This window comes from Xenopus tropicalis, chromosome 1 (assembly GCF_000004195.4).
Source record: "Xenopus tropicalis strain Nigerian chromosome 1, UCB_Xtro_10.0, whole genome shotgun sequence".
In the NCBI taxonomy this organism is placed as follows: Eukaryota; Metazoa; Chordata; class Amphibia; order Anura; family Pipidae; genus Xenopus; species Xenopus tropicalis.
In genome coordinates, this window is record NC_030677.2 from 43,441,034 (window position 1) to 43,468,239 (window position 27,206).

Sequence of the window (27,206 nt, forward strand, 5' to 3'; positions counted from 1 at the left end):
GCACTTTACAGTGAATATCACTTTATTTTTCCTTTACTTCTTCTTCTACATCCTATTCCAAAAGTGTAACTGAAACAATTTTTACCAAAGTAAAAAATCACAGGAATAAAAGTAGTAAGAAAGTCAAAATACATGTAGTAATGTGGAAACCTAGAGGCCAAATCGCACAAACCTAGAGGGCAAATCTATTCCTGAATTTTTAAACAGTTTTTAACCACAGGCTATAGAAATATTATTTGATAGGCCAAAATGAGGCAAAGATGTTATTGCTCACATCTTTGCTAGGTAAGATCCAATCTAGTCCTGTTATTCAGTCGCTGAATACAAAAACTACATGAAATTATATATATTATAAATATGAAATTAAGAATACTGAGAGTTGAAATGATAATGAAATGCATGCTGGCAACATGCTCACATACTCAGTTTAATATCTGACAGATGTCCAGCTAATATATGTCAAAAAGTCAGAGGTTTATTAGTCTGTACATTTCATCATTCTATAAAAGCTACTGAGTGAAGCTGAAATGTAATGTTTCTTGATAATGTGTCTAGTGGATTTCTGTATATTTTTCTTTCGAATTACTAACTTGGGTTCTTCCAACTATTTTTTTTAAATGACTTTCACATCTAGATAGCAGTTATTTACATCATGAACTGTTTTACAGAGATTGTGTATTCAGTGCTTTCCTGAGTGACAATTAAATGTAATTGTGCATAAACAAAGGTCAGTTACATCAGGAGCCCAATAAAATACCCGCATATTTTTGGACTGTGAAAAGAAAGCAGTGTACCAGAAGAAACCAAATAAAGGAAAGAACATACAAACCCTGGCTGTAATTGAACCCAAGATCTCAGAGGTGTTGTAAGGCACTCTTTTTGATTTTTGCTGCCTGTTCTGACTATTTGCCTGACATTGATTACATTTTTTTGTTTTTCCTCATATGTACCTTGTTATTTGCTACCCAGATTTCTCAGTAGTTTCTCTATTGGTATCGCAGTACAAAGTTCCAGAGACCCAAAAGGACCTCAGGGAAGAGAGGTACTAGCGGGAGTCCTCCTGCTTAAAGAAGAGAATACCTGCAGTTGTCTCTTTAGGGTTCTGCCTCACTGTCAAGTTATTAGCAGCTAACCTGTATCGCATACAATTTCAGGAGTATTCTAAAAACTGATATTATTTCCATCCCATATATCTTTGCAAAATTATTTAATATTTATTTCATTGTGCAAATACTTGATGAAACTGGGCAATTTGCTTTCAGAAAAGCAACAGTCCCAGGATGTACAGACATCAAACCAACACAGTAACACTACACTCTCACTGTTCAAAATGATCTTTTACTTATATAAAAGGGACTTTGGGATGGGCCTTTCATACATGTTGTATATTTAGTAGCTGTGTTAGTTGTTAGGTGTACAGTAGAGGATACATTTTATTGCCCCATTTTTTTGTTGTAGTTCGCTGAATGAATTTGTCATAGAGAAGGTCACACTCCTTTGCTATGGACTTGTTTGATATGGGCACTTAGACTGTGCGCTCCTCTATCAGTCATTCTCACAGGCACTGGAGATAGTGTCAGGCCAATCCTCTTAAAAAATGAATGCTTGGAATCACAGTTTGAGTAAGCAGAGAGATGAGTTCCATTCTGTATCTGCTTTGTAGATTCATATCCTGCTTACTTGCCCCAACCATGAAAAAGTCTTTTATAAGTATCATATATATTTGGTACCAAGCTTCACAATTCATACCTCTTGAATTAGTTTCAATGTCAGTAAGGTTCGGTTCCATATCAATCCAATTATACTTTCATGCTGGATTATTGGTAAGCTCATATGGAACATTAGGAAAGGAAGGTCATTCAACAATTTTTCTACCAAACTAAAGCACAAAATTGGCTTACCCCACAGGCAATACCTCATCATTTCATGTTCAATTTAAATGCCATTTATAACAAGGAAAAGCTTTATGGCTGACTTCTAGCAACAGAATATTTGCTGCTTAGAATGCATAGAATTTTTTTTGGAGTATTTTTATAAAATTGTAGTCAGAAGAAAAAGTAAAACTTCTGTATTTATAGTATATAATACTATGTATTAACCAGATGTTTTCCATTTCAAGGCTTGTCCATTAGGAGAGGCTTTATTTTTGGTGATCTCTTACAATTGGATTTCTACTTTATGTTGAGTCTAGCAGAAATTAAAGGCTTATCTTGCCAATGGAGCAGTAATTGCGAAATGTTTCAGCTTTGAAAGGTTTTTTTAAAGGCAAAAAAATTAAAACTTCTACTGAAAAGCTATTGCAAGGAGGCAGAAATATAGATCTAAATATAGATACGTTGCTGATAGCCCTTACTTGAATTGTTTAATGTATGGGCTGAACATACAGTGGTAGAACAGGGTAGGATTATAGGGAAAGGGATTCATTTACATAGCATTTTTCTACAGTAGGACTCAAAGCGCTTTTACAGTAATCAAGGCAGGCATGATAGGCACGCTAAGGGGCCCATTTACTTACTCACGAACCGGCCAAATGCGTCCGATTGCGTTTTTTCGTAATGATCGGTATTTGGCGATTTTTTCGGAAAATTATCGCGACTTTTTCGTTGCCATCCGAATGTTGCGCAAAATCTGCCGATTTTTTTGTAGCGTTAAAACTTGCGTGAAAAGTCGCGCCTTTTTCGTAGCCATTCCGAAAGTTGCGCAAAATGTTGCGATTTTTTCGTAGCGTTCGGATTCATTCAAGCTTCAGTATGGTGACTTTTCTTGGGCCAGGTTGGAGCTGCAGGGTGCCATTGAGTCCTATGGGAGACTTTCCTTGGGCCAGGTTGGAGCTGCAGAGTGCCATTGATTCCTATGGGAGACTTTACTTGGGTCGGGTTGGAGCTGCAGAGTGCCATTGAGCCCTATGGGAGACTTTCCTTGGGCCGGGTTGGAGCTGCAGAGTGCCATTGAGTCCTATGGGAGACTTTCCTTGGGCCAGGTTGGAGCTGCAGAGTGCCATTGAGCCCTATGGGAGACTTTCCTTGGGCCAGGTTGGAGCTGCAGAGTGCCATTGAGCCCTATGGGAGACTTTCCTTGGGCCAGGTTGGAGCTGCAGAGTGCCATTGAGCCCTATGGGAGACTTTCCTTGGGCCAGGTTGGAGCTGCAGAGTGCCATTGAGCCCTATGGGAGACTTTCCTTGGGCCAGGTTGGAGCTGCAGAGTGCCATTGAGCCCTATGGGAGTCTTTCCTTGGGCCAGGTTGGAGCTGCAGGGTGCCATTGAGTCCTATGGGAGGCTTCCAAAATCATGCTAAGTCTGAAAGTTTCGGCCGCCGCTTACGAGCGCTCAATACGAAAAAGTCGCGACAAGATACGAGCGAATCGTAATGGCTACGAAAAACTCGCGTTTTTTCGCGCAAATCGTATTGGTAACGAAAAAGTCGCAACAATTTCCTAAAAGTCGTAAAGGTGCCAAAAAAATCGCAAAAAATACGAAAAAGTCGCAAAATGTTCATTTTCCAATCGGAATTTTTCGGATTCGAATTCGTGTCTTAGTAAATCAGCCCCTAGGTATTGTCAGGGCAGAATAACTAAAACTCTAACTTTTCTAATTTTTTTCTTTTTAAAAATTTGAATAAACTTATTTCCATGTATGTCTGAACTGAAGATGTATGCGCAGCAGAATGTCTCAGAAATAGCGTAATTTCGGCTTGTTTGAATTGTTGCACTAAAACCCATTGTCAAAAATGCGAAAACCTCTAAAGCTTAGAAGCAAAGAAGGATCCTCCGGGGAATGGAAGGGACATCTGCCATTGACCTCTACATAACTTTGACAAATTTTAGCTGGCAAATTGTCAGATTTGGATTTTTAGCAGGTTTGTAGCAAACTAGATTGCAAAAAATCTCTACTTTTATCTGCAACTTTTATCACTAACAAATCTGAATTGAAAAATAATAAAAATCCAATGTTAGTAAATGGCCCCCTTAGTCACAGTTTGCCCCTCATATAGGGAAAGATATGCTGCAGCTCCTTATCAGGTCAACTGAGCTGCTGTCAGCTAAGGAATGCTGTAATGGGCCTGCCGCCCACATGTTCATAATGCCAAGATGTATCCATTCACCTGAACAGCCCAGGCACACAGCCAGCAGAGCCAGCAGATATGGTTAGGTGATGCTAATGTAGGGGTTTGCTAAAATAGGCCCCTCAGGATGTATACCCCTAGGATAGGCCCTGGGAGGGTAATGGTTAAGGTACAATGGGTATAGCCTGGTAGAGCTATAGTTAATGGGGAGTATCCCCGCAGTTCGGGTTATGGCCACAGGGTGGTGCATAGGCCCATATAAGGGAAACAGCCATGTGCTGGGAGCCATCTTAAGTTGGGAGCCTCTAGAGAGAGGAGCTCCCCTGTGAGTAGTTAGTAGTTTCCATGTGTCAGATCACTCTAGGAGTGAGATGTAGTTAGGGCACAGGTAAGAATGGGCAGAAATAGCCCCTCCAGGAGTGGTAGAGGGATTAGAATCCCCCAGCAGTACATCAGCTGGAGTGTAGGGACCCAAGAGTCTAGGTAGGTGGTTAGGCTGCCGCTAGAAGGGGTACTACTCTGAGGGTACTTAGTCGTGAGTACCGGGGATGAGTCCTGGAGGTGGTCCGTCTTGGCGTGAGTACCGGGGAGAGCCCTTAGAGAGGGTCTCTTGGCGTGTAGTACCGGGGAGGACATCTAAAAGGGATCATCCTGGCGGGAGTACCGATAAGATACCCAACAGGGGTAGGTACTCTAAAGGTTTAAGGAAGGAGAGTGTCCCCTGCACTGTGTTTGTATTGCCACTCCTGGAGAGGTCCTGCCTAATAAACAACCAACTGTTTCATCACAACTGTGTGTTCATCGTGTCTGCCTCAAGGAGCACCTACATACCAGTAAGTGAATACCCAGGGAGGGGATACCCCTTGGGGGTTGTGTGATGTCTCAGGCAGCACTACACCAAAGTATCAAGTCCCAGGGAGGGAGTTGTAGTTCTCCCATAACAGAGCCCTGGGTGGAGGCACGCCAATTACCCAAGAAATCCCTGCTTCCCCCATAGTAAGCGGGGCTCAGGACTCCTGGAAGCGCCAAAACAGAGTAATTCAGCAGGTAGTGCCACAACTGTTTATAAAGTGGGCTACACTAATATTTCAGGTAATGAAAGCAGCAGAAAATGTATCTCTTAAAGAAACTTGATTTCTGTTTGTACATGTGGATGAATATTGCAATAGTAATGTGTTCCCTTTGAGTTACAGCTTATGCTGAGCATTTTATTTGGTGGGCTGAAGGTCTTGGTTTATAATTTATGTACCACCTAGTGACCATGGCATTCTAAAGAAACTAAAGACTACATGATATATATATATATTCGGGCAGCCCTGGTGTATTATCCAAGCTATTTTTCTTAGAACATCATCATTTTCTGCCCATTTATCTAAGCATATCCATTCCTTTTCATAAGGAGCTTTCTGAAGGGCATAATGATCTGACAATGAGATTTTTAATATGAATTATCCCACTCCTTATTTCCAGAATAACCCAGCAAACATTTTCTGATAATACTAATTGTTCTTCCTCTTAGATTTGTATGTAATTCTTTTGTTCTTTGTGGGTAAAATTTGAATCTAAATTGCTCTCCATAAAAAGCTTGTTTTGTTTACAATACGCTTGCCATTTTGGAATAATGTCAAATAATATAACTATAACAGCGTGCACAGTGTGAGCAAAACCACAATATATGCAAAGGCGCATTCAGAAAATTAAGTGAAATAACTGACACAGTATTAAGCGTACGCCTACAGCTCACAGACCAGTTTTCAAGACAAGTCCCTGATAAAATGACTATAATATATTGTGCTTTGTGCAGTCACTATAGGAGTTTCATAAAGTACTAATTGTATTATAATTCTGCTACCCCAGCCTCCCTATTCTTTTTTAACAGAGCACACTGGCAGAAATTATTTCTGTAGTTAAACTGACTTTTTACACAAAAAAGGAGTTAGACATAGTCTGGCCACTCTCAGTGACCACTGAAGGGTTTTTTATGTTACATTTATAAAGCCATAAAAATATTATTAATGCACTGCAGATTTTTTTGGCATAACCTGAAACTCAGCTATTGAAACAATTTGACAAGCATTGTAGCTATTTTAAAGTTCTTTGCTGATAAAGGTGCTGTGGTTTTGCTGTCGTGTGGAGTCTATAGATAACAGATCCCTGGTTTAGAAGTGATACTGACATTTATAAGGCAATGGCAGAATTAAGCTGGCCATACACGCACCGATAATATTGTACAAAACCTCGTTTCGTACGATATTCGGTGCGTGTATGGCAAGTCAGCGAGTCGCCCAATATCGAGGCTGCTGATATCGGTCGACTCGCCGATCGGGCAGGTTAAAAGATTTTGATCGGGTGCCATAGAAGGCGCCTGAGCAAAACCTGCCTTCAGGGCTGAATTGGCAGAAGGAGGTAGAAATCCTATTGTTTCTACCTCCATATCTGCCGTTTCAGCCCTGAACGTTAGTGGCGGATTGGAACGATCTTTCTGGCTCCTCTATTATAACATGGCTTGCTCCATATTGCTCTCAGCTGAGATGAGAAGTGAAAAACAGGAATAGGATAATGAATCATAAGACAAATGGCAAAAACGCAGGAATGCACTTAACCAAAATGCCCCCACAAGCAAAGGTTACTACAGAGACGTTTTCCATGTGCTTTCTGTTCTATAGTAAATGCTCAGTCAATGCAGCACAGAGGTCTCACTGAAAAAATACGGAGCAGAAAACACCACAGATTACATGTATACAGTATGTATTACCTGTAAAGATCTTAAAAAAAATTAGAAAAAAATACTAGGGTATGTATGTATAAATAATCTGATGCTGCTATTAGTTGATACTTGTCACTATATAGTTTATAGTAAGCCATATGCCCAAACTTATCCAGATACTTCATAAGGCCAAATGTATAGAGATACCTCCTTCTAAAAAAACAAGTTCTCAGGTGACACATTGACACATTGTCAGCATTGAAACTGTCTTTGAAAGCAGCTTCACAAGAATTATTTATTTAGGGGCACACACTGGCTCCCACTATCCTGTTATCTTCATATAAACACCCAGAGATTAGTTGTTCAGAATAAAGCCTACCTGATTGGTTGCTATGGGTTACTGCCCATGGGCAAATTTGACCAGTGTTAATAAATGAGCCGCACTGTGTTAAAATGGTGTTCACACACAGTGCTTTTGTTGAGCTTATGAACACAACGTGTCGTGGTAACCACTTTCAGAGTGCCACCAGCTCCAAGGTTTCCTACCATCAATTGTTGCACTTATGCATGAATGGCATCAACACACACACCATTTGCATCAATGTTAATGCAACAGTTGCAGTTAGGTTTATAAATTACCCTTAACTTCAAACAAAATAACACATGCATATTTTACATCAGGGAAAAGTCACTTACTTTCAAAAAATCATCAAGGTTTTTTTTCCCATAAAACTCAATCTTTTAAAATGAGCAGACTTAAAGCATACTGAACAGGGTAGCACTTGAATAGCTTTTCAAAGTATTGAATAAGTATCATAATAGAAAATAACCACAGCATCTGGATGAAAAGAGGTTTTCAATTATGTTGGATCTCATCAGCTTTGATGTAAGGGCACCCATACCCAAATCATTTATAAAACAGCGCCTGTCTCTGCCTAGTGTATTGATGAGGAAGAAGCTGTAAAGCAGTACAAGTTTAGACAGATGTGCCCCTACTGAGAAGATAATGATGCCCAGCATCCCAGAATGTAATGTTTAACCTCTATCTCAAAAAGTGATTTTGATCAGCACTGTCAGCCACATGCTGCAGCTTTTCAATGTCTAATCTAGCAAATAGTGCTAATACTAATCTTTCTCTATCTGAGGGAAAATAAATGAGCAAAGGAGATTGAGTAGTTACATAGGGAATGTTCAGTTTGTAAGCATTAAACTCAACCAAATTTTAGTTAATATGTGACATGTAATTGACTGATAGCTCTTCCTTAGGGGCATTATACTGGCCAGTTATATATTTTGAATGTAAAAACAAAATACATTAGTGGTATAGTGGTATATTTAATTTCTGTACCCCTAAGAAAAAATATATGCACACGTTGCTATAATTACAGTATAAAGATTATGGCAGCTTGTGCATACAGTATATTGCACTATAGTGCATATATTGCATTAAAGTGCTATCAGAATGACTAAATATTATATGCCATTGGTTGCTGTGGGTTCCAGGACAAACTATAGCCATTAATTACATAGTCCTTTGAAATGAAAACAAACTCTTCTTAGGTCAAATATGTATGAGTATTGTTTAATGCAAGAAAATGCATGATTGGGCCAGAGTTGATTTGATGAACATACTTCATCCTGGCAAAACCGTAGCAAGAGGACACTCAGTTTGTCTCAGCATAAGTATAAGTAAGACCCAGATTTTAACTTCTGCACTGGCACCTATGGGGGAGTGGCTACTTTGCCGATGTATGCACAGAACTTCCCTGGATCAGTCCTGTTCTGTTGTAATGTAGCTTGAAAGGTAACTTGCCTTATTTACCTGACATGTAATTTAAAAAAGAGTTATGAGGGGTATTGAAACATCCAAATACAAGCAAAGGAGTGCAAACAAGGCCCCATTATCAATGGGGAATGACAGCAAACTCTTAAAAAGTATATAACACCCCAAAAATAAAAATATAAACTTTATTAGTCCATCATCTAAAAATCAGAATAGAAGAATATGAATGAGACAATTAAAAACACAACTTACTTCCACTAAATAAGAAGAAAAGAAACACATTACAGTTCATAGATATGTCATAGACATATCCAATATTCCAGCACATTTTGCACTCTGGTGTCCTTTTAGTGGGGTGCAGCAATTCAGAGGTAGAACGGAGCTCTTGAAAGAATCAATCACTTGGTAAATCAAGTTACTGGTATTTTTGGAGACATAAAGATAAGCTGCAAAAATATTTTCGGGATCCAATCCCAGGTTCACTCTTGGGTTCCAGCCACTATGCTTGTGGAAATATTCCACTAGTTCTAACCCTCTCTTAGTGAAGTTTCAGACTTCTGCACTTAATAGTCTATCTTTTTTTTAGAGTAGATGAACATAGGATCCAGCCTACCACTGGCTGAAACTTTTTCATGGGATCCATTTCTCTCATTAGGGTCTTCACCACTTGCTATTGATGGTTCCTTCTCCATCCCAGGCTTTAATTATCATCCATCCTTCTCCATGAAGGCATTGCAAGGGAACTAACATAACATCCTTCCTATCTTGACCTATATTAAAGGGAAACTCCCACCACAGGGCATGCCTGGATAGGGGTACAACTAAATTTACCCATGCTTACAAAAAAACTGCATTCTGTCTAAATCTGTGAGTTATCTGTATGGAAAATGTATGGTTCAGTCAGAAGCTTTGGCCCTGACTCAAGATCAGCTTCCATCTTGGGCAGTAAAGTGAGAGAATACTTGTCATTTTCTTCGCAATCCTATGAACCCCTATTTCATGCATTTTCTGTGGAAGGGTTATTCCCCCCACTAAAATAGATCCTAGGCTATTGGGTACTAGATGAAGAATATGACCTGTGACCTCTATCTGTAGATGACCATTTCCTCTTATCTACCACATAACCTCTTTTCTAGGGTTTGCCAGTTCAAATTACTCCTTTCATCTGACTCCTTCTCTGATTCAACATATTCTAGAATGAACACAGTATCTTCTTCTTTTTCATTCAAAGAACTTTAACATTGAGCTTTTGCTTTCCTGGAATCTTCTCAGTTGTTGCTTAACTGCCAGTATCTTCCAACAGACTTTACATTAGATGAAAGAAGCCCTAGCTGTGCCCACTAAGCATTCCAGAGAGATGAAAGCAGGAGAACACTACACAATCTGTTAGGGCTTTTCAGCAGGAGGATAGTTTGTACACCGTGTAAAGCTTGTTTCAATAAACCAATATGATTTATGAAGGATCATTGTGCTGAAAATAAGTTGCTAGCCAAATGTTGTTAAATATTTCAGGGACTTTCTACAGTTTGTTTAAACATCTAGGGTTACCATCTTTGGGTGTTTTAAGTGAAGTCATCTTTTACAAAAAAAATGCAGCTTTGATACAAATTGCCACCCAGGTTTTAATAAAGCTATGAGATCTGATTCATTTCCGAGGAATCTAAAATAACTGTTAAAGATTATGCTGAGCTTTCAAAATTTTTAAGCCCCTGTGATTGTTATCTAATAGTGCATTCAAATTTATTCACTAGAACAAAAATAAACCCTTTGGATGGTGTGATCAAATAACCCACTTATTCATGAGACTCACAAAGACGATAGTAAACATGAGTAAACACCAGCCCAGGGCTTCATGTTCAAAAACATCTAAATATAAACTCATAAAGTTCTAAAGTGGTAAAACCTTGGCTCTCATTCTCTATTGTTTCAAGAAAGAATTTTCTGACTACTGTGGCCCCGTTCTGGTCCCATAATCTGTGAATTAGAAGGGATATAACAGGTATATTCAGTCATGGGTTAGTCTTAAAAAAGCATAGGAAACATAGCACTCAAGGTATCTAATTACACTGTAAATCCTAACTCAAAGCATTTTTGATGTAGCAAGCATTATAATCGTTTGGGCATGCAGGTTCTTTGGTATAACAATCAGGTGCTGAGGTGCTATCTTGGTGTGGCCTGTACCCTGGGAAGGTATTCTACATATGCTGCTGCATCAGCTGCTCATTTTTGTATTCTAATGTCCCATTAGGTTCTTCCTTTTTCAGTTGCTTGACACAGGATTATATAGGATTTATAAATCCCCTAACATACCGCTGCTGTCCATGTTCCTAATGCATTTGTGTTGACTTCCCAACCAGTTAAAAAAGATCAAATCCTCAGATTTTCTTTGTATGTATGTATGTATAACTTTATTTATAAAAGAAAGCACAGGGGATTTGCACACATTTTTTTAAAAAAACATATCCTTCTGGATACTACGTACAAAAACATTTACAAGATTGTACTTATCTGATGTTAATGGCCTTTAATGTCTTTATGTGCCAGTACTTATATCCTGGGCCTGATTTATGTTTTATTGATTTTTCCTACTTTATTAACAGCCATTCAAAAACATTTGTATATACATAAAAACACATTTTATGTCATTATTTTATATAATACAATGCCAATATAAATCTGCTGATGTTTGTTTATCAGTTTGCCATTATTTACACTAGTCCTTTGAAGCTAATGGACTAGAATGCTCAAGTCCCTTACAGGCTCAAATCATCTGTTTGTCTTGCACCTGTAAAATTGCCTTTGCTTTTGACATACTTATATATTTTTAGTAGACTTTATATCACTGGTTCATTCTTGCTTGAAGTCCAGTTGATTAAATTAAATGACAGAAATGATAGATCATATGGGGGTATGTTCCTATTGGGGCCCCTACATGCCACATATTTAAGTAAACCTATACATATTGGGCATCAAACTGTTCAGTGGACCCCTGGTACCTAATGATACGTGGGAGATAAGATGCTGCACAGTGGAAGCTTTGATGGTATTTTTGGAAATGTCATCAAAATTGCTAACTTTATAAAAGCTGTGCGGCTTGGTACTTTGGAGTAGAAAGACATGGGTACCCATTTTAGATTCGGGGGAATGTGTACTTTCCAAAAATATATGGCTTTCTGGGGTGAGCGTACGTTTTAATAGCTTTATCCCACATATAATGATGTAAATGTGTTGATTTTGCAGGAGCTGAAATGACAGAAATGACAGTACATATGGGGGTATGTTCACATTGGGGCCCCTACATGCCACATACTTAGCTAAACCTATACATATTGGGCATCAAGCTGTTCAGTGGATCCATGGAGTTCATATTTAGGGTGTTTTATTTGGTTACTTTATGACCTGTAGGAGATAAGATACTATAGACTGGAAGCTTTGAAGCGATTTTTAAAAAATTTCACACATTTTGATAAAAACCAATAACTTTAGGAAAGCATTGCTTGATAGTTTGAAGTAGACAGACAGTTGTGCGTATTCTGGATTCCCCAGAATCTGTTCTTTTAAAAAATGTACAATTTTCTGGCATAAATCTTCTGTTAGTGGAATTTTGCGCCTTGAAATCCAAAGTATGCAGCTTTCTGGAGCAGTGCTTTGGGAATTTGGTAATGTACTGCTGGGAGTTTGTGACCTATACAAGTGAGAAATCTCCATAAAACTATATATATTTGGTATTGGCAAATTCAGGAGACATGGGACTTTCCAAATCAGGTGTATTTTTGTGCATAAAATAATTTCTGTTTCTGGTATGTGTGTTTATATTATGGAAAATTTGAATTTTTTTTTAGACATTTAGAAGACTATATTGTAATGTACTAGTTAGGAGGGAGCCAGTGGATGGTACCGCTGGAGAAAATCTGACTCCTTTAGTAAACAAAGGCACCCAACTAGTCCCGGTCTTCACCGACGCCCTTTTGGGGCCCCGGAACTTTCTGCTGCGGTCCTAGCTGGGGCTCTACAAACTTCAGAGAACAGGTAACCGAATCGAGGTACAGACAAGGATCAGGCGGGTACAACGTCAGGAAACAGGCAAGAGGTTGAGTCGGGCAGCGATGACCGTGGTCAGGAAACAAGCCGAAGTCGAAAACCAGAATAATCAATCAAAACAGGCATGAGCAGGAACCGGTACAACCAGAAGCCAGCTTGAGCAAAGAGGGACTGAGGGAAGGGGTTTAAATAGGCAGATTTTGGCACCAAAACAGTAAGGGAACGGAAGTAAACAAAAACCTATACCAAGATGGCACCTAAGGCTTCAATGCACGCAACTGCGCATGTCACGACATCAGCACGCATGCGCAGTTACGTCGCAATGTCTCCTGTAGTCTGCGCGAACCCAGAAGTGCGGGCCATTACAGGAGCGCGTCTGCCGGCCGGCGCGAGCTAAGGTAAGGGAGCGCGCTGGACCAGCAGAGCGCCTTACATATATCTTGTTGCAGAATTGAAATTACACAAAAATTCTACTATTTTTTGAAAGCATAGATTGTCCTGAAAAAAACGATATATTGTTTTCCTGGGTAAACTAAAAGTCCCCCCGAGGAAAGGCCCCTAAAGTGAAACAAAATGTTCAAAAACTGTCTGGCAATACAAGTTCCGCTTTGACCGAAACGGCTGGCAGTAAAAGGGTTAAAAGTCTGACACTGCATGTTTCACAAGAAATGCAATCATATTAAAAATGCGATAGAATAGTTAGTACAGCTGAGAAGATGATTAGACTTTCTTATTCTTCATGTATGAGATATAGAAACAAATTCTGATGAAGACTAAAGATGCAGTTAACGGCCAAGAAAAGAAAGATTCTTGAACTGCAGCTGGAATTCCCACAAATCTATATTTAATAAGTCCTTTGCTTTCCCACAGTGGGAGGAAAATCAGACAATGCAGCTAAAAGATTTTTACCCTTTCACATTTCTTTCTCTAACACTATTTAAAAATAAATCTGGAGGGCAAAATATTTTATAAATCATCCATTATTTACGTATTAAAGGCAAAGGGGATTATTTAGTCTATAGGAGATTTTTTAAAGTCTCTTTTCAGATGCTTTTAGCTATAGGTTTTACTTTTTCATATTGCTTGTGTGCTCGAGCGTGTAAGCATGTGTGTCATGCCTGTTAGAATGAAAATAAAGGGTAATAAATATTTCAGTTTAAGCTCTTTATTTTTCAGTAGTTTGAGAAGGGAATATAATAAATTTGTTTGTAAAATGTAAAAGACAGAAAAACAATGTCATATTTTTAGAAAATAGAAGCACTGTTAATTAGAATGATGTTTATTTAGCTGTGTCTAAAAGGCTGCTGAAAATATACTTATTATTTATATTCTATATATATATATATATACAGGTATGGGATCCCTTATCCGGAAACCCGTTATCCAGAAAGCTCCGAATTACGGAAAGGCCATTTCCCATAGACTCTATTTTAATCAAATTATTTAGAATTTTAAAACTGATTTCCTTTTTCTCTGTAATAATAAAACAGTACCTTGTAATTGATCCCAACTAAGATATAAATAATCCTTATTGGATGCAAAACAATCCTATTGGGTTTAATTAATGTTTTATTGATTTTATAGTAGACTTAAGGTATGGAGATCCAAATTACGGAAAGACCCCTTATCTGGAATACCCTTGGTCCTGAGTATTCTGGATAAGGGGTCCTATACCTGTATTTAGATTTCCAATGCGGAGCAGTCCTTTCTGCAAAATGAAATAGCTGGGTGCCAGTAAAAGTTATGAATTATAAAGTTCTTCACCCACTTTCCATTCATCTCTATGGGATTTTTAGATATATTTTGGCACCCCCAAGTGACTTAGCCTTTCCTTTCTCATATTTTCATTTTTAAAAATTCAACTAAACTCATTTCCACGAATGTCTGACATTTACAGTAAAATACAAACTAAAAAAGTCTGTGTGGGAAAAATTTGCAGAAACTGAGACTTTTTCGAATTGTTTCCACAAAAACTTGAATTTTTAGAATTGTCACAGTGTAAAAAATCCGAAAACTCTAAAGTTTCAAGGCAAAAGAAGGATCTTTCAGGAAAGGGAAAGGGACTTCTGCCATTGACTTCTACATGATCTCGGCAAATCTTAGCTGGTAAATTGTAAGATTCAGATTTTTAGCAGTTTGGATGCATAGTAAATTGTAAAAAAAAGTATTTTTTTCCTGTGACTTTTAGAGCTAAAAATCTGAATCGTAAAAAATAATGCAGCGGTTAGTAAATGGCCCCCTAAATGTTTTAAAGGTTAAAGAATCGGCATATCAATTTCAGATCCTAAAAACAGTCAATTGATGTGCAAGACCTGTGTGAAATCCTATTGTACAAATGCATATTATTGGTTCAGAGTCTCTGTCTCTGCAACCCCCTAAATTTTGGGTTCAGAAACAATGGTTTCAGTAAACATAATCTTGGCGATTCATTCATCTATAAATTCTGTTACTTGTCCAGGATAAGTGTCAGTTAATCCAGATCAGGACTTTCAAGGAGGATTGTCATCAAAATATAAACTACACCATCATTTTCTAATTCAATTTTTTTTACACTAGAATAGAATTTTCTTTTTGCTTCCGAGGAGCATTGTCTGATATCATTGAGCGTGTGTGAAGCTGTACAGGGGCATAAACGAGCTGTCTAGAACATGGATAACTCAAGTTATTCTTGTATATAGCTTGTAGAGTTTGATGCCATGAAAGTACACCAGCTTAGATAGCCTCCTGTACTAATAATAATTTAACACTAAAAGCAGGGTCGAACTGGGGGGTGCAGGGCCCACCGAGTCTTCTGCCTCAGGGTCCCCTGCACCCCCCAATGGCCTACCCACTGCCTTCACCCCCCCCCCCACAGAGGCCCCCAAAACCCTCTGACCCCCTTGAGCGCTCCTAAAAGAAATTCACTTGCGGCGTGGGGGAGGGGATCGGATCTGGGCCACCGGGGCCCACTGGGTTTTTTCCTGGTACCACGGCAGCCCAGTCTGACTCTGACTAAAAGTGACCCTTTGGCCCAATCTACATTGTCAACAACCAAAAAAAAAATTTTTTTGTATTTTTTTTATATTTATCATGCTGCGTAAAAAGTGGTGTGAAGCATTACCAGTGATGTTGCCCAGAGCAACCAATCAGCAATTAGATTTCAACAGCTAGAAAACCAAAGCAAAGCATCTGATTGGCTTCTATACGCAGCATCACTGGTAATGTTTTACCCCACTTTTTACACAGCATGATAAATAATGTATACCCCTTAGATACCAACTTTATGGTGGTCTATTCAGAAGGGCAGTTACACATGTGATTAAAATATCAACTATTGTAATTTCAATTAAAGTAAATAAGTAAGAAAATGAATTTCCATTAAATGTGATTTGGGATGCAGTTTTTCGTTTATACCAGTTGGGGCTTTAGTTAATATCTTCCTAAAGATATGGGATTGTGGATTTTCTAATGTTTAGTATAGCTAAAATATGTGGCCAGTAGCTGGGAAAAATTTTATTTATTTTGCCCATATTTCTGTCGAGATTTGCATCCGGCTTTGTAGCTCTCAAGTAGTTTGTTTCCCTGACAATCCATGAAAATCTATCTATTATAAGAATCCCTGATAAGCAAGTAAAATAAGCAATAGTAAAATATTTTTACTTCCACGGGAAAAATATTTAGTAAAGAAAATAATGGTACATAAAAAGAATAATCACATCATCAATCACCCACTGCTGTCTTGTTCTGCCCCTGAGTAAATGCGATTCTGCAGTTAACCTTTAAAACCACAGTTTCATTCGCTGTAAGGTTATACATTATATCATGTATTCTTTGTGGCAACAAAGAAAATAATAATAAAGCCTAAATCTTGTTAGGGCAGTCATCTAGTAATAATTTTATCTCTAAAGAAAAATAGTATGGTTTCAATAAACAAATATAAACCATCAGTAATACATGGTAGATTGTAATAAACTGTACCTGGTTTACATACTGGTGAAGAAAAAAGTGGATAAAGCATACTTATTGTGCCTATGCGTCGATAAGATAAATTCAATGTACAGTACAAATAAAGCAGTCTTTAGTGAAGCATCTAGAATAACACCAAAACAGTCCTTGCAATAGTGTGTCAGATGCTCTGCTCTATATTCTGGTCCATGTTCAAGTGATTCAAGAAAACTGTGGTTTGCAAGCAAGGTTAATGCCGTTGTAGAGAATGCAGCTCTGTAATTAAAAATCTTCAGTCAGAATATGGGAGCAAGGATCATATCAGAATGAAAAAGGGAACACATTGGGTTTTACTCTGTTACCGAGGTCTTCAGTTTATTCACAGAGCTATTACATGCATGAGCAGAGAGAGAGTATTTGTTCAGACGTGTAAAATCATGGAGCTTTATGATCATTTGTATATATACAGAGGAGGGCTGTGGATTCAACAGAAGTTTCAAAGAAGTACCCTGGGTTGTACCAGCAAATACCAGGCTAGAGTGAAGGCTTGCCAATACAATAGTTATGGGACCTGTTATTCAGAATGTTTGGGACCTGGGGTTTTCTGGTTAAGGGGGTCTTTCCATAAATTAAATTTCCATACTTTACGTTTACTAAAAATTTTTTTAACATTAATTAAACTGAATAGGATTGTTCTACCTCCAATTAAGATTTACTTATATCTTAGTTAGGATCAAGTACAAGGTACTGTTTTATTATTACAGAGAAAAGGGAATCATTTAACCATTAAATAAACCCTGTTCTGCCCCCAATAAGGGGTAATTATATCTTAGATGGGATCAAGTACAAGGTACTGTTTTATTATTATGGAGTAATAATACTCTGGATAACTTTAAAGGGGTGGTTCACCTTTAAGTTAACTTTTAGGGGCTGATTTACTTACCCACGAACGGGTCGAATGGAGTCCGATTGCGTTTTTTTCGTAATGATCGGTACTTTGCGATTTTTTCGTATGTTTTGCGATTTTTTCGGATTCTTTACAAATTTTTCGGATCCAATACGATTTTTGCGTAAAAACGCGAGTTTTCCTATCCATTACGAAAGTTGCGTAAAAAGTTGCGCATTTTGCGTAGCGTTAAAACTTACGCGAAAAGTTGCGCATTTTTCGTAGCGTTAAGTTTTAACGCTACGCAAAATGCGCAACTTTTTACGCAACTTTCGTAATGGATAGGAAAACTCGCGTTTTTACGCAAAAATCGTATTGGATCCGAAAAATTCGTACAGAATCCGAAAAAATCGCAAAACATACGAAAAAGTCGCAAAATATTCGTTTTCAAGTCGGAACTTTTCCAATTCGGGTCGGATTCGTGGGTTAGTAAATCAGCCCCTTAGTGTGTTATAGAATGGCCAATTCTAAGCAACTTTTCAGTTGGTCTTCATTATTTCTTTTTTATAGTTTTCAAATTATTTGCCTTATTCTTCTAACTTTTTGCAGCCCAAAGAGTTAGTTTGCATCCCACAGCCAAAAACTATTGCTTTGTGAAACTACAGGTTAATTGTTATTGTTACTTTGTAGTACTTATTTTTCTATTCAAGTCCTCTCCTATTCATATACAGTATCAGTTTTTCATTCATATCACACCTTGGTTGCTAAGATCATTTGGACCCTAGCAACCATATAGCTGATGAAAGTCCAAACGTATCAGGAACCTGCAGGTGGCGTCGCTGGAAGAACTCGTTGAGGAAGGACCCCTCCTACACCTCCCACTAAGGAACACAGCCGCTGAGGATGGGACAGGACTGGAACCAAGTGAAGGAGTGGCAGGAGTGGCAGGAGTGCCGAGCCAGACGTCTAAAGCAAAATCGAGAGGCAGTAGAATGGTCGGACAGGCAAGAGGTTGGTGCAGGCAGCATGATTCAAAGTCGAGGGTCAGGCTGGGTCAAAGAATGAGAAATCAGTAGAACACAATGCTTGGCGTCTTTCACTAGGGAAACGATCACTTCGCAGTGATTCCCTGCTTCTGGCGTCCTTTTGAGCGCAATGCGCATGCGTGGCATCAGGACGCACACCGGCGACTATACGCGCGCCAGCAACAGGACACATGCCATCCTTGGCAGTGGGCGGATGACCACGGCGACCATGTACCTTACAAATTGGGAGAGCTGCTGAACAAAAACTGAAATAATTTTAAAACTACAAATAAAAAATGAAGACCAATTGCAAATTGTCTCAGAATATTACTCTGTACATCATACTAAAAGTGAACTCAAAGGTGAACAACCCCTTTAATGAAATTTATAGTTCAGAACAATTTGAATCAAGTCAAGATCGAAGACAAATGTGCAAGCCATGAGCTATCTTTTAAAACCACATTAAAGATTTATGTTTATTATTAAAGGTTTTTGTCATTTTTAATTTTGTTGTTGTAGTGGAAGGGAAATAAAAATGTCTACATTAAAAGAAAAATATCTCTAAATGCTTTATATCAGTGATCTCCAACTAGTGGCTCGTGAACAACATGTTACTCACCACCTCCTTTGATGTTGCTCCCAGTGGCCTCAAAGTAGGTCTTCATTCTTGAATTTCTAACTTGGAGGCAAGTTTTGGAGTCATAAAGACCATGGGTACTACCAAACAGAGCCTCCCGTAATCTGCCAATCCACATAGGGGCTACAAAATAACCAATTACAGCCTTTTTTGGTCATCCCCAGGAAATCTTTTCATGCTTGTGTTGCTCCCCAACCTTTTTTACATTTATATGTTGCTCGTAAAAAAGGTTGGGGATCCCTGCTTTATATGCTCTACAAGTGTTTCACCCTTTGGTATTATTGGGATATTTGAATTATTAAGTCCAAAAAAAATAGTCTGATCTTCAACTGACAATAATTAATAAACACAACTTTCTAATCTATCAATACTAATTTACTGCTGTGTGTTCAGTCATTGTTGTTGCACCACCCAGTTTCTATAAAGTTTCAGGTGATGGACCACCACTATCCTGTAAAATCACTTGATATAGACTTTATATAGCCTAGTTTGTCTGCCTAATCAGTACTTGTTGTGAACATTCATGCAGTCTTTCTTTAATTTTTAGAACTGTGGTTTCCATTTCTTTTCCATTCTCATTTGGTGATTTGAATAGATATTTTGTCAAGATCGAAAGATTTTTAAAAATGCTTTTCTGTTACCCTAGGTTCTTTTTAGAATAGGTCATTTAGCAACAGTGGGCCAAATGATGTATTACTGTGGATAAAAAAATAACTTCATTATTATTACTTAATTATTATAAATTATTCTAACTTTTTCTAGTTTTATGCAGTTCTTCTCTGATATTTATTCAGTCAGGCCATAGTTCGCATGAACAGCTCTTTCCCAAGAAAAAGAGATTCAGTCAATTACCAAACTTTTTTATTTATCAAGCTGGGTACCTCCAATCCACACCTCAAATCATATGTCATTGATTGGAAGACCTAAATCCAATGAGCTTATTTTTGAGCCTAGAGGTTCACATTCTTTCCAACCTAGACTAAAAAATGTTTGATGAAAATGTTCAGAATTTTATAGAAGAATACTAGTATGCAACTCATGTTGTGTTATTACTTGAAGCAGATTGTAATTGCTTGTTATAACAAAAATCAGATGCCATGTTTGAGTAATTAATGCATAAATTCAAGTAAAACCAAAGGATTCCCAAACTTTCTTTTGCAAGTAGTTTTTGACTTATTCAACAAAGTTTTTTACCTGTAAAACTAAATTACTAACAAGACAGTTTGTGTGTGTGTGAGAGTATTATCATAGTGACACTGGCATCTTTAAAGAGACTGAACTTATTGAATTCACTGTAAAAAAAAATACCGTAGTCGTGTGCATAATAAGTCTGTGACATTTTCCCATTCAGCTATCTAATAAAAGGAATAAGAGGTGCTCAGAATTTGTAGGTGTCTATCTTAATAACGTTCTTCAGTGCATACCCTGCAGTCTGTTAGAGACAATATGCAAAAGCATTCATCTACTCTACAGAAATTCACTTCCAGACAATGTTGTGTTATTGTTGGGAAGTTTGAACAAGAGATGAGCAAAGGAAGACTGAGCAGACAACAAAGTGTTTGAGTCCCAGGTCATTCCATTTTGAAGCTTAAGAGTAGAAATGGTACCCAGGACTGTCATTAAGAGGTCCAATACCTCTTACAAATAATAGCTTCTAATAATAGCTATGGGTTTGTTCCCATAGACAAAAATGCTACTTTGGTGGGGTGTTCTTGGTGTATGAAAAATTTGCCTTGCAAATAATGCTTTTTTTTCCGTGTTCTCAAATCTCTTAAAACACCAGTGAACACAGGTTTGTATAGATTGGCCAGGTTTTTACATAGGTTTATCAGGTTTTCCTGTTGCAGGTACCTAAGATTCTGATTGACCTCATACCGATATTTAGGGACTTGACTGTGGGGAACTCAGCACAGAATGCTAGTTTGGTTTCTTAAGTCTCATTCAAAAGTAACATATTGAATTCTTTAAACATATAAAAGTAGTTTCCTAGACTAAACAAGGTTTTCCACTCCCGGCTTCAGTGGTCATGCGGATTCCTCATTTTGAGGATTTTCTTACATAAATACAAAGAAATTGATCAGTAGTTCATTATTTATGACTGAAAGATAAACAAGGAAATGGTTGTAAATTGTGGCCTATTCATAGCCAGGGATAACAAAAATATGCCCTACAGATGTTGGGAAATGCTCATTCTGGCCTACCTGGGATTGGCTGTAGAAACAGGGAACTGAAATACAAAACAGCTGGATGGATACATATTTGATGTTTTTTTCATCTAGATGGCTTTATTTAACCAAATAAGGAATAAGTGATCTATTGCTTTACTGAAATTACTGATGGCTATTACCTTCATGTCTTTTTCTGATTTAGAAATCCCAAGTGCTTCCCTCCAGAAGGCAACTAAAGCAGTAACATTTCTTGTTTGTTGCTCTGGGTAATAAAACTTTGCTTGAATTGATTAGGCATGTTTTGTGGTCTCATACATTCCCTGTTCATAATGGTTTCAATAGTGTATGTTTTTCATTTGTGTGTAACTTGGACTTGGGTCAATGCCTGCTTGGCACTTCTAACCCTTGTTATTAAAGAATGATTTCCTTTAATACAATTTAGGCATCTAATGCATATATCTCTTTATTTAATAACCCTGAGAAGAAGATATGGTTACAATGACTGTTACTCAAGACTTATCAGATGAGCACTGATCCTCATGTGAAATATAACATAATAGGTGAATCAGATTGAAGATGATAGGTAACAGCTGGGGTTGCCACTTTTTATTGATACAATTACCTGGCGTAGTGAAAGACCTGACTAATGATTAAGTTGTCTATAAAATGTTATAAAGTGTTCATAAAATGTTATAACTACCCTATAAAAGTGCTCTAAAAATCATGGATCTATGAGCTATGGTCTTATACTGCAGAAACCGTAACAGTAAATCAGTCATGCACTTGGAACATTTTAGCAGAACCACAAGCTGATTTTACACGGAAGAGAAGAGCTGTTCATGCCCTTGCAAATGTAAAATATACCATATTTATAATTAAGGTATACCATTCATACAAAATGGGAATATAACCAACAGGATTTACAGTGCATTCTTATTCTGTATATTTATATATAAACCCTTGTAATGATGGGTCTATGCTTTTATTTTGTTTGCCTCTGCATATGTTATGTTTCTGAAATTTTTGTAGAAAATTACCATCATATATATATATACTTCAGACAAGTACATTGTACTACTGCCTTTCATGGTGCATCAAAAGATTACATGCATCAAAAAATGACATGGCCAATTGCATGGCTACCTTTCCTATAAAAGGGCAGTCTGCATTAAAATTAAAATTTAGAAGCAGATATATTCATTGTCAAATGAATACTTTCACAACAAAATTCGAATTATGCCATTAGTTTTTTTTGAATTATGCCATTAGTTTTTCCAAACTATTTCACTATTCAAAAAACTCAAAAAAATAATATATAGGTTGAAGGCTGAACATAAACCTTCCATTGACTTGTATAGAAGTTCACCATGTTTTTGTTTTTTCAAATCACAGAAAACCTGTAGTTTTCAATTTCAATAAATCTGCCCCAAAGTATAATGTAGAGAGCAGTATTCAAAGTCACTTTGCAGGTAGACTTCATTTTTCATGGTTTTCAAATTATTTGTTCAGCAATACCTCCCACCTGGTTGTTGGGTTCAGTGACTCCAATAACTAAATAGCATTTTCAATTGTGGGTTGGCAAAAACTGTACAAAGTAAATAATGAAGACAAACTGCCAAATTGTTTAGGCTTGGTGTGTATAACATTGTGAAAGATAAAAATGAACCTTGCGTGTTAAATTAACTTTTATACTTATGTTTACTGGCATATTCACTTAATTGAAGCAGGCTTATTTTTTAATACACTGTAAATTATTTTGTTTTAATTAGTAATATACCTCAGGGAGATTTGTGTTAAGTTTCTATTGTAAAAATTTGGAACAGAAATATATTGCAAAATTTGGAGTGTTGAATGTGCGGCCAACAAGTGGCATGAACTGCTCTGCTACTCGTGCCCAAAATGCATTGTTTTGTTTTTCTAAGCTGGAACATTACATTCCATTTGTTATACACTTACAAGAAAAAATAATGTATTCAGACTTTGGCAAGCTGTTGAAAAGTTGCTGAAAAATTCACAAGACAGCAAAACATTTGCAAAATGCGTTTGTTTCAGCTACCACCTGACTTTTTTACGTTCACGACAATTTTTACGCACGCCCGGCTGTTTTTTCCTTGTGAAACTCAAGTCAATTTTTTTGTCGCAGTTTCACAAAAAAATAAGCTGATGAAATGTAGAATTTCGTCACAAATATTCACCCATCACTAATTGTGATCTCTGCAGCTTGTGATCTGTGGGACTGTGAGTATGGTGCTATTTGGCTGATATAGCTGTGAAATCATCAGTCTAGTTATAATGCTCTAATAGGAAAATGTAATACAAATCATTAACAAAAAAAATCTGTGCATTGAAAAAAACTTTCCATTGTGCAAATAAAGTTTCCTTTGAGTGTATTTCAAATTAAAATGATTTAAGAACTCATCTTGCAACTGAGAACATTGCTGTGGATTCTGTTCTTACAAAATATAAGAAGGTCTTTAAAAATGAGCTAGACACAATTCATGTTAGCAGTGCAATGTCAAGTCAACAATACTAACAATACTTGGGCCTATATTAATTTCCCCCATACATTAGCTATTGCTTAGATTTAGATTTTAGATAAGATATTAATATTTGTAGGCAGACTAGGATTTGTGGTCACATAGGCCTGGGCCCAGGGAGCAAAGTTACTAGGGATGGCAGCAGCACTGCTGTGCTAAGGAGTCAGATCCCTGTGCAGGAGCTCTCAGAGCTCACACATCTCCTTCTTCACTAGTGGCAAATTCTTTTGCAGGAGGATTTGGGTAAGTTCAGGGGAGTCAGCAGGGAACCTTGGTCTATGGGTTTCCAGTAGATAAATCCATCTTCACAAAACCTCAGACACTTTGGTTATCTGTAAAAGTATAGCGGTTATATAGCATATAGTACCTTATAAATGTCAAAAATTCAGAAATAAAGCAATATTCATTACTCAGTCGGTCACTGAAGTCTCATTAATGTTTTTGGCAACATTCTCCCTTTTTGAAATATTTCCTCACAGTGTTAGAATTTCTTTACCATGTCAACATTTACTGGCAGTGCTCCAAAAATGTTATGCACCAATGTAGATGTCGGCAACCATCATGATTTATTCTATTAGTTAATTTCAACTGGGCAAAGTGTGTTCACAGATCTAAAAATACTGGCCTGGGAAGTCTATAGTTCATTAGCAGTAAATTCACATTACTTCTAGATTTATACATATATAACTTACAGACAGTGATCTACACTGTAAACTTTAGCAATGCCACTCCAATCCCAATCCTCCACTCCGCCTTCTAATTATAGAACATTCTAATGATACACAGAACGCACAGCTATTGCCTCTCTCCATTACATTTCTATAAAACATCTCAGGGACCTCATTGTACCTATAGTCTACTCATCATAGTAGGCTTATACAACTTCAGATCGCTTCACACTACAATTCTAAATGATAAAACAGTTTGCCCTCTGCTCACAAATCTTGCGATATTTGCAATCCTAAAGACTAAATTATATGATACTTCACTAATATCTCAAAGGCATTATTTCTCACCCTACAGTCTCTTCATACAGAACTAATTAGTGAGCTAAATTTTTCAGCATGTAAGTGATTTACTGTGAAATTCCATATATCAGTCGATATTTTCACAAAACCAACACATAAGTTGCTTTAGACTTCAATTTATTTTACACTAAAAAAATTGCCATGAAAAAAGTTGGCATAACTACTAACAATTTATAGACCTCCCAATCTTTTCTGTTCTATATTACCCAAATATAAGAGCCTATAAGAGCATTGCAGCAACTTATATACCCTATATCAGTGCTGTCCAACTGGCGGCCCGCGGGCCGCATGCGGCCCGCGACCCCCCTCTGTGTGGCCCCCCACCTGTCTGGCTGCTTTGATGGCTTACTCTTGTGTAAGCTTTAAATGGTATCAGTACTGTGATTAACTGGCCCCCTGCATGGTTCTCACCTCAGATTCAGGCTGTAATCCCCCTGTATTGTTTAAAAATGTAATCCCCTGTGTTGTTCACACCTTTTAATCTCTGCATTGTTCACCCCCTGCAGTGTTCACACCTCAGGCTCAGGCTGTAATCACTCCCATTGTTCCCCTGTTCACACCTCAGGAGCAGTAGAAACCCACAAATAATCCCTGCACACTACAAAAAGAACATATACTGAGGTGGTACTGCAATTAAAAAGTTTTTTAATATATAGTTATTGTGCAGACTGTAGGAGCAGTGCCAGCATTGTGTCACTGTATGCTGCCTGTGTGTGCCATACACACAGGCATCATAGGGCAAGCAGAGTATGGCACACACAGGCAGGGTAGGGAAGGCAGAGTATGGCACACACAGGCAGAGTATGGCACAAACCAACCAAGAATGGCAAACACAGTGAAAGTATAGCCCACGCAGGCAAGGTAGGGAAGGCAGAGTATGGCACACACAGGCAGGGTAGGGAAGGCAGAGTATGGCACACACAGGCAGGGTAAGGAAGGCAGAGTATGGCACACACAGGCAGGGTAGGGAAGGCAGAGTATGGCACACACAGGCCAAGTATGGCACAAACCAGCCAAGTATGGCACACAGGCAGGGTAGGGAAGGCAGAGTATGGCACACACAGGCAGGGTAGGGAAGGCAGAGTATGGCACACACAGGCAGGGTAGGGCAGGCAGAGTATGGCACACACAGGCAGGGTAGGGCAGGCAGAGTATGGCACACACAGGCCAAGTATGGCACAAACCAGCCAAGTATGGCACACAGGCAGGGTAGGGAAGGCAGAGTATGGCACACACAGGCAGGGTAGGGAAGGCAGAGTATGGCACACACAGGCCAAGTATGGCACAAACCAGCCAAGTATGGCACACAGGCAGGGTAGGGAAGGCAGAGTATGGCACACACAGGCAGGGTAGGGAAGGCAGAGTATGGCACACACAGGTATGGCAGGTTTTTGCTGTACTACAACCATTAATATGGGTATGGTCATGTGATAACATGGGTGTGGTTTCAAGTGGGTGCGGTTTCAAAAAGGGGAGTGGTCAAAACTGGCTTCCATTATCGGCCCTCCACCACGTAGGTCGGAAAAATTCCGGCCCTCGGTACAACAGAAGTTGGACAGCACTGCCCTATATGCCTGAAAAATTTACAGTTATCTCATTATAACAGCAAATGCTATTTACCAGCATGGTGATGTCATCCCAGAGTGCCTTGTTACAAATAAACAATAAAAGTGGAAGCAAAAATACTGCCTCCATGCAGTTACCTTTTAGCAGACCTAAAGCTACTGAACTACATTCATCATTATTATTATTATTATTATTATTATTATAATTAAAGCAACACAAATTTATGAAGCCCCAGCATATTCTACTGTGCTGTACAATTGAAGAGTATATGCACTAAACATAATGATTACATTCAATTATTGACTGATACAATAGGGGAGCCCTGCTCAGTAGAACTTGCAATCTCAAAGGAGGTATGAACACAGGGTATAGGAAGGGGCAAGATCAGGAGTCAGCAAAAAAGTGACAGATAAGGTAATGAGCATTGCACTTAGCAGGTGGCATATAGAGTATACAGAAGGAATGCTATGCTACAAGAGGACAAGCTTCTCTAAAGAATTGTGTTTTTTTAAGAGATAGCAGAATGTGGAAGGACTGGATGAAACAGAAATAACACTAGACTAATATACCAAAAATGACTGTGGTTTGGACTCAAAATGGGACCTGCATCAGAAGACATTTATGCTATCTTAATCTTGCTTAAATCTCTATTAATCTAGAATAAAATAATTCATGAATAATAAAGTCTTGCTTTAAATGGCAATAGGATGTCAGCAGTGTTGTCATTTTGCCGCCAGTCAGCTACTGCAATTCTGAAGCCATTGCATTGGGCCCCAAACCATACCCCCTTCTGTCTAGTCCATTATTTTTGTGCTTTACTGTACAAATTCTGGTTTAAAAA